The following is an 18,232-nucleotide window of genomic DNA, read 5'->3' as shown; positions in this document are numbered from 1 at the left end:
CAGTTGACCTTATTTTTCTTCTTAAGCACGCACACCACTTCTACTAACTGAATTAACTTAACCAAAGCCAAAGCCACTCTCTCTCCTTCACCACCTCCTCCTACATATGTGTACAATAAATACGAGTGTGGAGTCACTAACTAACCCACTCCGTTGGCCACCGCAGCAGCTTACAGATCACATCGAGGTGGCTCCGCTCACATCATGTTTTGAGGAATGGGAGCGTGTAATCAGACAATTAATGTGCATCTTCTTGTCATTGGTGGCCTTACATACAATGAACATCAAATATGCCCTCGTTAATGACCCCTTTCGAGTACGAGGGTGGCATTCTTTCAGCGGATATGAAGTTGTTTGGCTTTAAGGGTTTCTTCAAGAACTAAAACTTCTCATGAAGGGAAGCTATTCAAATAGGATGTTTAGGGTTGCAATATAATAGTGAAAACCTTGGTGTTCCATAAGTGGACAAGTGATGTGTAGAAGTTGTGAATGACAAAATATAATTCAATTCTCAAATATATGTCAGAGAAAGTACATGTACATTAACATCCATGATAGCTCTCAAATACATACTAAACACAAGTATGCAATATACTAAGCAATATCAAATTCCACAAAACAATTATATAAGCTTTGAAGCCAAGCCCTTTGCTACAAGTCATACAAACAAACTCATTTAGTAAGCATGACGCATGAACTATGTGATCATCCATAAATTCTTCCATAGGTTACACATCTTCTATGTTAAATTGAATGTGACAGGCATAATGACGCGTCTATTTGCACCCAAATCATAACGAGACATGGTGAGGGGATTGCGGCCACAAACAATGCAAAGCACGTTTCCAAGGGCATGTGTGATCTACACCGTCAGATCTTTATCCAAAAAAAGTGTGCCATCGAAAATCTTACTATTAGAAGCCCGAGTAGCCTGACCATTCAAATCTCAATTGATCGACTTCACACTTTGTAGTTGTCCGACTCAAAGGCAAGAGCTTGACTCATAAAGGGATCCCGACTAGTTGAGGGATCCCAAGAATTGGGAGAGCCTGACTTATAATTGTCGTCAACTAAAACCCTAATGTATGTCATTTTCCTCACATTTTTGAAATGGCAGCCAGGGTTATGGGAAGGAAGAAGCCATCATCGCTTGGAGCTGCCAACAACCTACACCTACATTTGTGCATCACCACCTACTGAGTTGGGATGTATGTATTTTATTGGATTCTACTCTTTTTTTGCTCCTTGAAAATGGTTTTGTGAAAGTTTTTGAGTGTTTGGAAATGGATGCTTAAAATTTTAAAATGTTCTTGAAAAGGTATTAGGGTTTAGATTCTTGTTGGATGTTTGCTTGGGATGATTTTTTAATATGTTCTTGATAATGGTTTGTATGCAATGGATGATTTCTGAATATTCCTTCTTGTTGCATTTTGAAAACTTGCATGATATATTAATATCCCTACATGTTTATGAGAGCAAATGTTTCAGAATATGGATGCATGTTTCTGAATCTAGTATTAGAGTCTAGATTCTTGTTAACACTCTGTTGACTCTCTATTGACAGACACAATAGGTCGAATGTTCTATCATTGAACCGTTCTATCAAGATGATTGTGGTTGGAGAAATGGTGTTTGTCAACTGTGGAATGCGCTTACTCATAATCGTAATGTAGATTTAACTACTATAAATAGGAATAGGAACTTGATCAACTATTAGATATAATATACGTATAACAGAGAATAGATCCGAACATAAACGAATACACAGATTAGTCGACACGACAGATACACTAGCGACCAAAAACTTATATTAACCAAAATAGAATGATACAAATACAATGCTCTGGATCCTATTTTATAAGTGATCTGAGAGTCTTTTCCAAGAATGTACACTTGCATGTTTGGCAAGATCCTATAGTTAACTAATTCTTCTATTTCTAATTACTCTCTTTTCTATTTAATAAAAATACACTATTCGACTTGTCTTTTCACACTTGACCAACTCGACTCCGACCTTCCTTTGGGTATCCGACCGGCTGCACATGGCATGCATGTGGGAAAGTGCATTGCATGGTGGACCCACACCCTTCACCCTTCACTGAATATACATATTGTTGGGAAATTGATCCCTCCGGATTGGAACCAGACGAGCAGGATCCGGTGTGAACCAATAGTAGGAACATATTAGTAAATATGTTTAGATGTGCCTGTTGAGGCTATACTTGTAAATAGCCCAAACATTATATGAGTATGAATAACTAGGGCAAAACTTATTGTGTGTAAGTGCATCAATCTCTATATTCGATTCTGTTTCTTCGATTGTGCGTTTGGAACTCGGTTGTGGCTGAGAACGATTCCTCTCAATCTGGTATCAAAGCGAAGTTCTAAACTTCAAACAAAAACAAAGTGAAATGGAAGATTCATTCGGAGGCATCAAAGGCATGTATGTTGAAGCTCACTGGCTCCAACTACTCAATGTGGAATTTGAAGATGAGGGACATGTTGGTGGTCAAGGATCACCGGTTGTGGGTATAGTTTGGAGATAAAAGACCGGACAAGATTGATGAACGACTTGGGAAGTAATGCATATGAAGACAACGACATACATAAGATGCTTCATCGACATGAGCCTATACAATAACTTTAATGAGGAGAACAAGGCTCATGAACTCTGGGAGAAGATCGACATTATGTTGGAGAACAAGAATGTACCAAGACGGTGCCAACATGGCAGAGCATATGAATGCAGGGACTAATAAACCAGACCACCTCACTCAAAGTACCACTAGCCGATGAGGTATTGGCATTGTTATTGCTCGGGTCCCTTTTGGATAGTTGAGAGACACTGGTAGTCACACTGAGCAATGCTAGACCAGAAGGGAAGCACATATCCCTGGCAAGAGTAAAATCGAGCTTGTGGATGAGGAGGCTCGTCGAAAGGACAAGGAGGCAATTTTCGACCCAAGTGCAATAGTCATGGAAAGAGATATGCATAGAAGAAGAGGTCAAAACAGGAGTCCCCTGAACCGAGAGAAGTCGGGGACAAGGTCGAAGTCAAGGGGGAGGCCAACGTGCTTCTACTATGGGAAGTCGGGGCACTTCTAGAAGAATTGAAACCCTTTCATTTCAATCATTTTCGGCAATGCCGGAAAGCAGTAGAGAAATGGCTAGAGCGAGCTTTGAAAAGTGTAATTTGGTGGGTGATAATGGCTAAGGCAAGCATTGCTACGGGCGAGCAATGTTGCTTGCAAGGTCTCTGGGTTTTTGCCGCCCGCGTCTCGGAACTTCTTTGTGATTTCCCCACAAGCAAGCAAGCAAAATCAGGATTTGTTTCCTAGCATTTGATCCGTCCTTTGAATTTCTTTATGCGGAACAAAGAATTCATGCCCCCAACCACTTGCCAGTCTCGCTTTAACAACTAGGTTTAGTTGGTTGAAATGATTGGGGGAGCTAACAATGCCGACTCGAAGAAGAGTTTGAACCGAAAGGGAACGTTGGCAATAACGACAAGTGAGGAGGAGTTGTTGCTCATAAGTGAGCAGAAGAAGTGAACTTTGTTGGCGGTGAATTGGCATGGGTGGTCAATTCGGGAGCATCGTTCCACCTGACCCCTGACCAGAAATGCTTCTCATCATACAAGGCAAGAGACCATGGCTTTGTAAGGATGGGAAATGAAGGTGCATGCCAAATTGTTGGCATCAGAGATGTGTGCCTGGTAACGTCGACTGATACTTAAAGATGTCCAACACGTTTCGGAGGTTCGACTGAACCTGATATCAGTTGATCGGCTGGATGATGAAGGCTACACGGGTAGCATCTGGAATGACGTCATGAAATTCAGCCAAGGAAGCTTGATTGTGGCCCATGCTAAGAAGACCAACACGCTATATTTGATGCATGCTCGGATATGTCGGGAGGAAGCAAATGTGGCAGCCGACATTGTCGGTGAGTTGTGGCACAAGAGGTTGTGTCAAATGAGCCAGATAGGGGATGTAGAGACTTGCCAAAGATAACCTCATTTTGGAGGTGAAAAACGTGCAACTTGAGAAGTGCAGTGATTGCTTGCCCGAAAAACAGAACAAAACCTCTTTCTAGTCGAGACCACCGATGAGATGGAGCGCACCGTTTGAACTCATGCATACCGATGTATGCTCCGTGGGCACGAAGTCACATGCCAAATCGCAGTACTTCATGACTTTTATAGATGACAACAACCAGAAGTTGTGGCTCTCCACGCTGAAGACGAAGGACCAGGTACTATCCGTCTTCAAGGAGTACCTGGTCCTTCTTCTTGGTCGAAACCGGTGAGAGTAGAAAGAGAAACTGGCTGGAAATTGAAAGCAGTTCGAGCGGACAAACGGAGACGAATACCGAGGGCAGTTTGAGGAGTACTGTCAGTCGAAGGGAATCCGGCTCAAGTACACCGTGCCGAAGATGCTAGAGCTGAACAGGTTGGCTGAGAGAATGAACTGAACTGTAATGGAGAGAGTCTGAAGTATGCTTGCACATGCCAAGCTGTCCAAGATGTTCTGGGTTGAGGTGCTGATAACAACGACGTATGTGATAAATCGATCGCCCTTGGCACCCTTGGACGGAGATGTACCATAGAGAGTGTGGACTAACAAAGACGTTTCATACAGGCATCTGAAGGTGTTCGACTATCTTGCCTATGTGTATATAGCAAAGGACAAACAAGGAAAACAAGATCCGAAAACTCGGTTATGCATATTCCTTGGATATGAAGATGAAGAATTCGGCTACCGACTATGGGACATAGTCGACAAGAATGTTGTTCGGAGCCAAGACATAGTCTTCATGGAGGAGATGACAATTGTCGACGAGGAGTTGGAGAAGAACACATCCGCCCGAACAATCGGAAGCTGAAAACTGACTGAAGAACCTGGAGAGTCTACCGAATTCGGGTCAATAGTCGAAGTCGAACCGAGAGTCAGGTCGACTGTCGAACAGGGAACAAGGCAGTCAACTGAACATAGAGCCGACTCCGACTCGGATGAAGAACTGACAGAAGAAGTCAAAGAGGAGCCGATTGTGTCGACCAAGGAGAGAAGATATCCTCTCAAAGAGAGAAGGGTCCCCAGAGATTTTTGGCTGAAGAGCATGTACTGCTGACCGACGAGGGGGAGCCAGAGAGCTTCAAAGAAGCAAAGAAGGACACCCACAATTGCAAGTGGTTAAGTGCCATGCAGGACGAGATGGACTCCTTGCATGAGAACCACACATACGAATTGATGGACCTACCGAAGGGAAAGAGGGTGCTCCGAAACAAGTGGGTATACAAGTTGAAATCGGGAGACGCCGGAAATCCACCAAAGTACAAAGCCCACATTGTGGTGAAGGGCTTCCAACAGAAGAAATGAGTGGATTTCGACGAGATCTTTGCCCCGATAATGAAGATGACATCTATCCGGACGGTTTTGAGCATAACAACAAGCATGGATCTCGAGGTCAAACAATTAGATGTGAAGACTGCATTCTTGCATGATGACCTTGAGAAGGAGATCTACATGCAATAGTTGGAAGGATTCATCAAGAAAGGGAAGGAGAACCTGGTGTGCCGGTTGAAGAAGAGCTTATATGGATTAAGCAAGACCCTTGATAATGGTACCGGAAGTTCGATTCCTTCATGACTGACCAAGGATACACAAGACGTAGGCCGACCATTTTGTGTTCGTGAAGAAGTTTGACGAAGGAGACTTCATAATACTCATGTTGTACGTTGACGACATGCTGATTGTCGGACGACACCGCATCAAAATTGGGATATTGAAGAAGGCCTTGCGCAGGTCTTTCTCAATGAAAGATATGGGTCCGTGATGTAGTTGATTTTTGGAGGGGGAGGGGTAGTTTGTGAGAGCGCCTGATTAGAGAGAGTGTGAGTTTGACTATGAGGGGGGAAGATATGGGAATTAGGGTTTTGAAACCCTGTTACAATAGGCGGAGATGGAAGGAGAGGAGGTAGCACCCATGTCTACTACCATATGCAGTCCCAAACAAAACATCCTATGAAGTAATGGGGGTGGGGAATATACATTTGGGTATGAGATTGTTGTCAGAGGCAGATCCATACTCATGTATATAATGGGGTATGTGTAGGGGGGGGGGGGGATTACTATGTGCCATAGGCGGTGTATGTTGTGGGAGGGGCATAGACAGTGGCGGCGGCAACATCGACAATGACGACGGTGACGATGGCGTTGATGGCGGTGGTGTTTGCAAAAATGTGGGTTGTTGAGGGAAGCCGTAGTTGTAATGCTGTTGAAAGTGTATATTCGGTGGCTTATGCAGGTTTCGATGCGGATTACTAGAAGGAGGGGCACTGATTGTCATAGGTGGATGTGGTTGGATAGAGGAAGCCACCAAAATGGATACATTATGGGAGTAGATTGGGTGTCGTGGAGGAAGCTCAAAGCTATTATGGTATGTGTAGGGATTAATAAATAGTGGGTAAATAGGTTATAGGATTGAATCACCTCGTTTGTGGTTGTGTTACAGGTGTAGAGGATGTTACTGGTTCTTTGTTGTTGTCGTCATGGTGGACGTTGATGATTGTTGGAGTTAATATGGGCACTAGACTATCTATTATTGTTAGGGTTAGGGTTAGGGTTAAAGCCAAGTTTGATGGAAGGCCCCACTCCATATGGAAATCGAGACAACACAACGTCGAGGACCATTATATGATTGTAAAGAATCAGGTATGATTCTTATGTAGCGGAATAGATGTGAACTATGTGTGTGTATGAGAGAGAGAGAGAGAGAGAGAGAGAGAGAGAGAGAGAGAGAGAGAGAGAGAGAAGGAGTAAGACATAGAATATACGCAAGGTAGATTATATTAACAAAGGAGAAAGACTCAACGTAATACAAGGTGGGAGGAGGGTGCTTTATATAGTCACCCTCTCTCTTCATTAACTACAAGACTCATAGAGCATGGGGAATGTGAAAGCTCATAAGTTATGTGTCATAGAATATGATTCTATGACTCATAATAAATGCTAGAATACAAAGTGGTGACTTAATGGTGATTCTTGACCGTTGGAGTGTCTATTCACTCTCAAGGTGAGTTCACACACTAAACCATGTTGAGCTTGATTCTCAACACGCCCCCTCAAGCTCAAGTCGAGTCGGTTTCAGACGGTATCTGAAATACGCTTCGACTCGCATTTATGCGGAGTTGCAGAATACGTGCTCCAGCTTGCGTTGTGCGTAGTTGCGAAGTCTGTGCTTCGGCTTGCGTCTTTCATCGCGGCTTTGCACGGTAGATTGGCTCTTCACGGCTTTGTTGCGCAATTGCGGAATCCACGCGTTACTGCGTAGTGTCTTGCACGGTTGTGGAATCCACGCGTTATTGCGTAGTGTCTTCAGTACTCCCCCTCAAGCTTGGCAGGTCAGGGATCGTCAATCCGAGATCGGTCATGAATTGCCCTAGCTTGTCGGCTCCTTAGGCTTTAGTGAAGATGTCGGCCGTTTGAAGATTGGTGCTAATGTGTTGTAGCTCAACATCGCCAGCTAGAACGTGCTCTCGGATGAAGTGATAGTGCACTTTGATATACTTTGTCCGCGCGTGGAACACCGGGTTCCGAGCCAGATAGATACTGCTCATGTTGTCGCAATAAAGGGAAGTCGGATCCTTGATGGGTATGCCCAGATCCTTGAGTATCCTTTTGCCATACGGCTTCACATGCGGCCACTGCCGCGCCCCTGTATTCCGCCTCCGTGCTCGAAAGAGCAACGATTGGTTGCTTTTTGTTGCTCCAGGATATTGCTCCGTTGCCGAGGGAAAAAACAAATCCGGAGGTTGATCTTCTATCGGCTTTGTAGCCGGCCCAATCGGTGTCTGTGTACCCCTCGAGTCGTATTGGCATCGCAGTCTTGTAAAGGATGCCGCAATCCATTGTGCCGCTCACGTATCGTAGAACTCGCTTAGCGCAATCTAAATGAGTATCACGTTATCGTGAAGATCCGTCACTACGCGCGGATCGTGAGGCGGAACCGCCGGGGTTCTGGATCGGAAGGATTCAAAGTCGATACAAGCTTTGGCGAGAAAGTACTTAAGATAGTTTGGGAAAGAGAGAAGTTAAGATTAAACGATTGAGAGAGATTGATTGAACTTTTAACTTTAGATTTAAGAAACAAGTTACACCATCAATTTGATAACGAATTTCTTCTTCTTAATTTCATAATAAAAAAAAACGTGTTTTTTCTCCTCCCCCTTCCTTCTTTTATAGATGCTCTCATGCATATGATGCATGTGAGGGTACAAGACATGCATAAATTGCATGTTTGCCATTTGGCGCTTATGTATTACATGTGGTGCATGATAACCATGTCACTCATTTTAGCTCTTATGTATGAGAATTTACATGTAAAAGTACAATGATAGAAATATAATTTCAACTAAATAACATGGCTTAATGGTAAGCCAATTGATTCCTAACTTGGAGGTGCAAGGTTCGAATCCTTCCTTGCCCTCCTTGTATATGTATATATGTATATATCTAGTCGCTGGTTTGTCGGATGTCGTCGCCGGATACTGTTACCGGATGTCGCCGCCTCGCCGTCGCCGGATTGTCATCAGATGCCGGTCTCTCACTGGCGCCGGATCACCGGCTCCATCGCCGGTCCGGTTTTGGTTGGCCAAAACCCTTTATGAGTAGCTAGTCCACCTCCACTCTTAGTTCAAGTTACCTTGAACTCTCTATGCTCCACACATAGACACAAAGATAATATCTTTTGCTCCACGTTATATATGATGAGAGCCGTATTTGTCGTGCCTATGTGGGATATCTCACAATTTTTTCTTTTCCTTTCACAAACTTTATACCCTCATATCTTAACATTTAGTTGTCCGTTTCTCGTGTAATAAAGTGCATTCGAAATCTCCTTCATTTTGTACTTAGATATTAAATTTATTTAAAATGTTATCTTCACAATTATTGTATTATGTGATTTATACTCGATTTTGTACGTTTTATGGGATTTTCACACTATTGCCGAAAATCTTCACGACAACGTGGTGTTTGCATGAATTGGCCAAGGAGACCAACCGGATAACTGAGATCAGGTCGTGTGATCGTGAGGTAGATTAGACTCCCGATGAGTTGCAGATACTGGGTCTGCTCACATGCTTTGGTGCTGGAGTTCGCATCGAGTTTGAGATTGCGATCGAGTTGGGTTGCCGCGGATTTGCACTTAGCCATATCGAACTTGTATAACAAGTTGAGGATGTAGTGCCATTGAGTGATCATGATTCCGGCCAGAGTCCGAATTACCTCGATGCCGAGGAAGTAGTGGAGCTCCTTCATGTCTGTCATCTCGAACTTGTCGGAAAGGAGGGTTTTGACCTTATTGATTTCCACGAGATGCTCATCTCCAATGATTAGGTCATCCACATATAAGATGATGATGATCGGACTTGCGGAATCGCTTTGTATGTAGAGGGAGTTGTCCGATTTTGACATACGGAAGCCGATGTGATGAAGATAGTGCATTATCTTCGAATGCCAAGCACACAGTCCTTGGTTGAGGCCGTAGAGTGGCTTCTTGAGTTGGCATACAACTTTCGGATGGGTGCTCGAGTTGAAACCGGGTGGTTGTATCATGAACACCTCCTCTTCTAATTCGCCTTGTAGAAAGGCGTTCTTGATGTCCATTTGATGGAGGTTCCACCCTTTCACCACGGCAAGCGCAATTATGGTTCGTACCATCGTCATCTTTGCCACCGGGGCAAAGGTCTCCTCGTAGTCAACTCCGTGCATTTGTGCGTAGCCTTTTGCTACGAGTCGCGCTTTGTAGCGGTTGACGGAACCGTCAACGTTGTACTTCACTTTGTAAATCCATCTGTATCCGATCGCCTTTTTGTGTGGTGAGGTGGGAACGAGATCCCACGTCTCGTTCTTGCGTAGTGCTTGCATCTCCTCGTTCATGGCGTTGATCCATCACGGATCCTTGGCTGCTTCGGAAAATGTTTCCGGCTCGCGTACTGTCGCCATCTTCATCATAAAGGCATAGTGACATGCCATGTAGTCGTTGTAACCGAATCGGCTGACCGGATTCTTTTCACAGGTGGAGCGAGGGAGCTTCTCATTTGCAGAGATGAGGGCTTTCTTAGCTCTGATTGGTACATCGAAGCCGCCGAACTCACTGTCGAGTGAGTGAGTCGACTCATCGTCGTCGAAGTGATCGTCTTCGTATTCCGCCATTTTCGCCTTGCCTTTGTCCATCTTCGAGCTAGGCTGTGATGTGCTTTGATCACTCGAAGGCTCTTGTGGTCCGCTTAGTCGGGTCGTGATCGAACTTTCTTCGAACATGCGTGTAAGGTTATCTTCATCCTCTATCTCTTGTTCGGCGGATTTCGGGTCGAGCAGAGTCGGAGTCGAAGTTGTCTCTGGTGCGTACCAGGATGCAGACTCGTCAAACATGACGTCTCGACTTACTCGAGATTTTCGAGTTGAGGGGTTGTAGCACTTGTACCCCTTTTGGTCCAATGAGTATCCTACGAGGATACATTTCTCTGACTTCGGCTCAAGCTTTTGACGCTTCTCGTCGGGGATGTGCACGTACGCTATCGCACCGAATATCCGGATGTGCGATAAGTTCGGCCTCTTTCCGAAGTATTTTTCGTGTGGAATGACCTTGTGCACGCCGGATGTTGTGCACCGGTTCATTAGGTAGACGGCCATATTTGCAGCTTCGGCCTAATAAGACTTGGGCATATGCTTCTCGTTCATCATGGCCAGCACTACTTCGAGGATGTGCCGATTTTTGCGCACGGCTACTCCGTTTTGTTGTGGAGTGTGTCGGCAAGTGAATTCTCGCCAAATTCCTTCCTTTGAGAGATACACCGTGAAATCGTCCGAGAAGTACTCCTTACCGCCATCAGATCGAAGGCATCGTATAGGTCGGCCCGTGGCTTTCTTGACTTCGTTCTTGAATTTTTGGAAGTGTCTGAACACTGCGCTCTTTTGCCACATCGGGTAGATCCAAGTGTGCCTGGAGAAGTCGTCGATGAAGAGCACGTAATATCAGCATCCGCCGAATGTAGCCGTTTGCGTCAGTCCCCATACGTCAGAATAGACTACGTCGAGTAGACCTTTGCTCACGTTCCGCTCTTTCGGAAATGGGTGTCGGTGTTGCTTGCCGAATTGGCACGCTTCGCATACACCTTCAATCTCCTTCTCTTTGAATGTCGAGAGTCCGATGACGACTCCTTTCGATTTCATTGCTTTGAGTTTGTTGAGATTGATGTGGCTTATTCACTTGTGCCATAGCTCTATGTCGGAGTCGGCTTTCGTGCTTTTTGCGAACATGGCGGATTTCATCTCGTGTGAATCGAGAATGAACATCTGGTCCTCTCTTCTTCCGTGCGCGATGATTCAACCCTCTTTTTCGATGAAGCACCCTTCTTGGTCGAATCGTACTTGCATCCCTTGCTCAACCATTTGGCTGATCGAGACCAAATTCTTCGTGATGGTGGGAACATGCAAGACATTTTTAATGTATGTTTGCTTACCTCTTTCGCCGAACAAAACATTGCCAATGTGCCGAATCGGGTGTGTACTGTCATCTCCGGTTTCGACATAACCGGGTCGCTCCGGCTCTCGAAGTTCGTGAAACCATTCTTTATGAGATGTCATATGGTTTGAGGCTCCGGAGTCAAAAACCATACGTCTTCCGGATTGAGGGCAGTAGTTGAGGTTGAGGCCGACATAGAGTTTGCTCTATGTTTCATCATGAACATTCCGCCACGGTCGGAGTTGTGTGCGTACATTCCGCCACGATCTTCGTAGTTGGAGTTGTGCCCATACATTCCGCTATACTCTTCGTAGTCGGAATTGTGCGCGTAATTCGTGAGTTGTCGGCTTGTGGAAGCCGATTCACGCATCTTCTTTCGGCAATCTTCTTCGTGGTGGCTGAACTTTCCGCAATATCCACATTCGGTTGCGTTTTGACGGCTTGGGCTGGAGTGGAAGCTCCCCCTTCTTGCGAAGGTTCCTCGTTGGCTTCCGTTTTGCGGTTGAAACTGGGAGTTGTTGTCGTAGGTCGGACCTCGTCTGCCTTGTCCTTGGCTGAATTAGCCTCTCGCTCGTCCGCGTCCTCTTCCGCCGTTTGAGTGCGTGTAGAGCTTGTGGCCTTCCGACTTATAGCTCCTTGTACACATGTGGGTTTCTTCGACCAATAGCATTGATTGGAGCTCGAAGAGGGAGGGAGATTTCTCCCGTGCTAGAACGGCGGTTCGCATCGTGCCGAACCGTGGTGCGAGGCCGCCGAGGCATATTTGCACCATCTCATCATCATCGATACTTACGCTTATCTAGCCGAGCGAGTCGCAAAGCTCCTTGATCTTCAAGGTGTATGTTGTGATGGACATGTCCCTTTGTTGAATGTTGTTCAACTCTTAGCGGAGTTGAAGCCTTCTTGCGGTTGTGTTCGCCGTGAAAATCTTTCGTAGATTTTCCCATGCCTCCTTCGGCGCCTTGGCTTCGCGAATGTAGACAAGCATGTGATCATGAACACATGTCGCCAAGCAATACATCACGCGGCTTGCGGCTTGCTCCCATGTCGCGTATCTAGGAGCCGCTTCTTCGTGCTCTCCTTTGATGTAGCTCCAATAGCCTTGTCCGACAAGGTATTGGTGCATCTTGTACTCCCAAGATGCGAAGTTGTTTCGATCCAACTTCTCGATAGGGAGAGCGCTCCCCATTTGAGTATTCATTATGTCGATTCTTCTTCTTCTTCTTCTCTCTTCGAATGCAAGCTATGTAGCGAAGCTACGATAACGATGAGCCAGTTCTTGGTCGTCGGTGTAGAGCACAACACACGATCACGATGAGATGAATGGGCTAGATCGAGGTACCAAACCGCTCTGATACCATGTAAAGAATCAGGTATGATTCTTGTGTAGCGGAATAGATGTGAACTATGTGTGTGTATGAGAGAGAGAGAGTGAGAGAGAGACAAGGAGTAAGACACAGAGTATACGCAAGGTAGATTATATTAACAAAGGAGAAAGACTCAACGTAATACAAGGTGGGAGGAGGGTGCTTTATATAGTCACCCTCTCTCTTCATTAACTAAAAGACTCATGGAGCATGGGGAATGTGAAAGCTCATAAGTTATGTGTCATAGAATATGATTCTATGACTCATAATAAATGCTAGAATACAAAGTGGTGACTTAATGGTGACTCTTGACAGTTGGAGTGTCTATTCACTCTCAAGGTGAGTTCACATACTAAACCAAGTTGAGCTTGATTCTCAACAATGATGCTGAAAAGCAATGACGTCAAACGAATCGTTTATGCCTACATTGTGGTGGTCCATGACATATAGGTGTGAATTGTCCACATAAACCATGACAAGTTAACCAAGTAAATACCCATGACAACCCCATTCAAATTGCTACCCCACCTTCTTGTAACCTAAGTAGGCCTATTAGCCCCTGTCATAAAAATATGTTTGAGGTTTTGAGCCAATTAGACGATGTGTTAAATGAGTAAGTCCGGCTAAAATCAGAGCCATTTGGTTGGATAGCCCTAGCCATATAACGTCCGTCCCCAATAGCGGTTCCATTTCATCTGGTCAATTTAGTCGATTTTTCTCTACACAAGTTGAGCTTAACACATCTAGGTGCCATCGAGTCCCAACTTTTGCCCTCTTAGACTCTGGAGCCAAATCTTGGTTTATGGATTATGAGTTCGTTGTAATGCATAATATTCAATTGCATAAGCTCCCAAGCCCAGTGTATGTCAGAGTCATTGATGGACACCCCATAGATCAGGTGATATAGTTGAAGAATTTGAATCGATTCATGTGGTCCTAGGTAATTTGTCCAGTGTCATCTCATTCAACATCATTAGTAGTGCAGAGCGCTCCCTAATTTAGGGACTTCCATTGTTTGAGCTACGTAACCCAACGATTGATTGGAGAAAAAGAACTATTGAAGAGGTCAAAGGATAATCCGAGTCTTTTAAAACTCCAACAAGGGAATATGAGATTCCACAAGATTTTAACAATCTCTATACATCAACTACATGAGAAGGAACGTCGTCAGGAGTTTGCCACATGGAATGTAGGGGGTTGAACCCATGACCTCCTAGTCTTATTGGGCAACCTTACCAGTTGAACTACCTCCATCTATGCATTATTTATTGTATAAGATCAACTTATTACATTGTAGATTAATCACGAGAACTTTCAAGAAACTTCTAGAGAATGCATCTTCATGCACTCTCTAGAGTTTCCTAGCTTACATGCATACCACCACATTCTTGTATAAATACTCAAGTGCACCTTGATTACAATCAAGGTGAACAACACCAGTTATGGAAGCATAATTCAATTCTTGTTCTCTTGTCTAGTTTCTCGCTCTCTTTTTCATGTTCTCTTGTGTATACTCTCTGTCTCTGTCTCTGTCTCTCTTAGTATCGAGCCTCGTCTACCCATCCGTGACAGTTTGTTCACCTTCCCATTGTCTAAGCCTCAGCATGTCGGATCTTACCGAGAGAATAAATCAGCTCATGGAAGCCATGCATCAACTTCAACTTGAGAATGACAACCTTCGGGAATCGCTATGTGTAATAACCAAGATAATTAATCCTTGTTTGCGTAATGTCTCTTCGGTTTCCCATGTAGTGTCTTCTTCCAATCTATCCTTCCACTTAACCTTATAGTGATGACCAACTTTTGACCTTAGGTTTCTAGACCTATGATCAAGGATTTTCTCAGGTTCATGTGGAGCAAAATGATCATCCTCCAATGCCGATAAATTAGACGGTGTTACCACATTATCATCATAACCAATTGCCTCCTTTAATAGACTTTTTCTTCACTTCATTTCCTTGGTTTTCAATGGCTTCAATACTCTGTCGTTTTCTTTTAATTCCATCTATTATTGCTTCATGAAATTCCTTTTTAGATATGCCCAAAAGTTCCCTCAAGGAAAGCTCCACTTTGTTGGGAATTCGGTCCCTCCGGATGGGATCTGGATGAGAACCGGAGGAGCCGGATCAGACGAGCCGAAGGAAGGATCCAAACCGGACCGGAAGATATCCAGATGGATGCGGTGTGAACCGGATCTAGGGATATATCTGCAAATATGTTTCTGGTGTGCCTATAAAGGCTATATTTGTAAATAGTCTTAAAGTCATATAAGTATAAATATGACTTAGGGCAATCACTTTGTGTGGTTGGTGTTATTGTTAGTTGCATCATAGTTGTACAGAGAGAGAGAGAGAGAGAGAGAGAGAGAGAGAGAGAGAGAGAGAGAGAGAGAGAGAGAGAGAGAAGAGAAGCCGTTGGTAGGCGAAGATACAGAGCTCGAGGTCGTTGCCTCTAAGTCTCCTGTAGTACCTCCTTTCTCGTATAGTGATAGTTGGAGTCTGTGGGCTCCCATGGTTTTTTTCCCTATAAGGGTTTTCCACGTAAACATCATGTGTCGTCTCTTCTATGTAAGTGTACGAACGTCCATTTCTGTTTTGTTCTTTCATCAAGTGTTTGAGTCCCGGTTGTGGCTGAGTGCTATTCCGCACAAACTGGTATCAAAGCGAACAAGAAAATGGAAGAGTCATTCGGAAGCATGTTCAAGCTCACCGGCTCCAACTACCCAATGTGGAAGTCGAAGATGAGGGACATGCTTGTGGTCAAAGATCTTTGGTTGCCGGTATAGTTTGGGGACAAGAAGCCAGACAAGATCGATGCCACGACATGGGAGGTGATGCACATGAAGAAGACGACATACATATGATGCTTCATCGACATGAGCCTGTACAACAACTTCAATGAAGAAAGTAAGGCTCATGTGCTCTAAGAGAAAATCGGCACCATGCTGGAGAGCAAAAATGCCGTAAATCAAGTTTCGGTATTTCGGAAATTAGTGAGACTCCGGTACCAGGACAAATCCAACATTGCGTTGTCTGTCGGAATTGTAACCGCTAGACATGGTGCGTAAAATATAAAATATAAAATATATTAGAAGCATTAGGAAATTTATGTAACGGTTCACGCGAGGAGCGTGATCGACTAAAAGCCCTATGTATATAAAGGGCAGAAAGCCTCTGTAAGAGGGAGCGTGTAATTTTTGGGAGTGAAGCTTTTGTAATAGAATCCTATCTTCTCTGATCTCCTTGTCTGTCTGTGTAAGTAGTCTACTATCTTGGCGTTGCATTCTGATTCGTAACTGTGGGTTATAAGCGTAGGGTAAGTGCGTTCTTCCCTTCACACCCAGATGATACGTTTGCTTAGTATCCTGTTACGACTCACGCCCAACACAAACCTGTTGCTTGTAAACACAATCACCTTGAAGTCTACCCCGAAGGACTGAGCGTAGATAGTGTTCCTAATCGGTAACACTTTTGGCACGCTTAGTGATCTGTGATTCCTCGCAGAAGAGCAACAAGGAATGGATGTCTAGCCATAGATGACCCAGAGAACCGACCCAACAAGATTGACCATGGACAAGGTCTATCACTTGCCAGACAGAAGAGCGTGCTAAGCGAAAACCTTGTCTCAACGACCACGACGTTTCCTTTCAGGAGTTCAAGATCGACCCCATGCTCACCGAACACCGCGACGTCAAGTAGGAAGCCCTGTCACCACACGAAAACCGTGGTCTTCCCCTGCCGATAGTCACCATAACGTCCGGAATGGGTTTCTCCTACCCATGCTTCAATGGCAAAACCAGACGCTGCAAGCAACATCTAGCTGTTCCTGAATGTTTGGAATGCTAATCATATGGTGCAACGGTTTCTAGCAACAAAAGTGCACGAATCAGAGACCGCAGAGTTCGAGTTAACTCTAGATGGTAGATTGACGTGTTGGCATTCTCAGATGGACTTGGCAGCAATCACAACCTTCGATCAACTACAATAAGCATTTTTGTGGTTTTTTCATCGGAGGGTACCGCAACGTGAGATCATCAGGCAATTCTACACCATTAAGCAATTTCCAATGGAATCCGTAGTGGATTTCAGCCTATGTTTCCAGAGCCTACGACGGCAACTTACACGAGCCTTGATAGACAAAGAGGCTAAAGAGACGCTTTTGGCAGCTTTACGACGACCTATCCGGACGACGCTTAACACACATAGTGTGAAAGGGGAAACAACGGATATGGTTATTGAGGGAGCATTATAGCTCGAATTAGAGGAAGAAGATGAGGGACTATCCATGTCATCGTTACGACAAATGTTGCCTCAGGATGAGGAACATCGATTCCACCAGGCTATACAATGCACAATCTGTTTAAATTCAGGGCATTCCGCGGTAGAGTGCAATATGAGAATTCATTGTCCGATATGTCACTCAAGGGCACACCCGGTAGAGCAATGCGAATACAACATGCTTAATAGACCTACACATGTTGTGCGACGCATAGAACCACAACGATAACATCGCAGGAATGATCAAGGGCGACAAGAGGAACGGTTCAGATATGTGGAATGGAATTAGCGTGAAGAGCGTCAGTACCGTAATCGCCGTAATAGCAACCTCTCTTCCGACGAGGAAGAACATGAGGACGAAGACTATCGGAATACCAACCGATATAATAAAGGAGGGCATCGTTATGGCAATCGACGTTCGTCCACTAATCGCGGAGGATTCAATGGACCGCGACCAAATGCACACAATAGACAATATAGGGACCGATGTCGCTATGATGAGAGTTCGGAAGATGAGCGGCGTCAGGAGCTACATTGGGAACACCGACAACCACCACGACATAACAGGAGACTTTAGCAAAATCGGGAGGAGCAACACATACCCGCGGAGGCGGCAACACCGCCAGGAGGAGAGAGAGGTGAGACCAGTGTCCATTGTTTCGTATGCCAGCAACCCGGACATTACGCAATGCAGTGTCCACATCACAAGGCAAGGAACCCACTGTAAATACGATCACAGCGGAAGTCCAACAAGTCACAACACGACAACAAGCAAAGAACGCGGATTGGGCTGTGCAAGATGAGATACGCAAAGCAGCCCAAGCGTGGGTAGAAAAAGCAAATGTGGCAAATACAGAGCGTATGAGGCAGGAGTCTGCAAACAACAGTTTGCCGATGGAGGAGGACACATTATCACCGGATCCCATATGGCAAGCACTGGCAGACTATGAAATAAAAATGACCATGGAGAAGCTCCTCCGACTGGTTCCACGATTCCGGCAGGTCGTGGAGAATCGCATCAAGGGCACACCCGGATTAGATGTCTTAGCAAATTTTGCG

This window comes from Azolla caroliniana, unplaced genomic scaffold (assembly GCF_043228905.1).
Source record: "Azolla caroliniana isolate FFs.n. ecotype wild unplaced genomic scaffold, voAzoCaro1.0.p SCAF_11, whole genome shotgun sequence".
Taxonomy (NCBI): domain Eukaryota; kingdom Viridiplantae; phylum Streptophyta; class Polypodiopsida; order Salviniales; family Salviniaceae; genus Azolla; species Azolla caroliniana.
Note: the sequence above shows the minus strand (reverse complement) of the source record.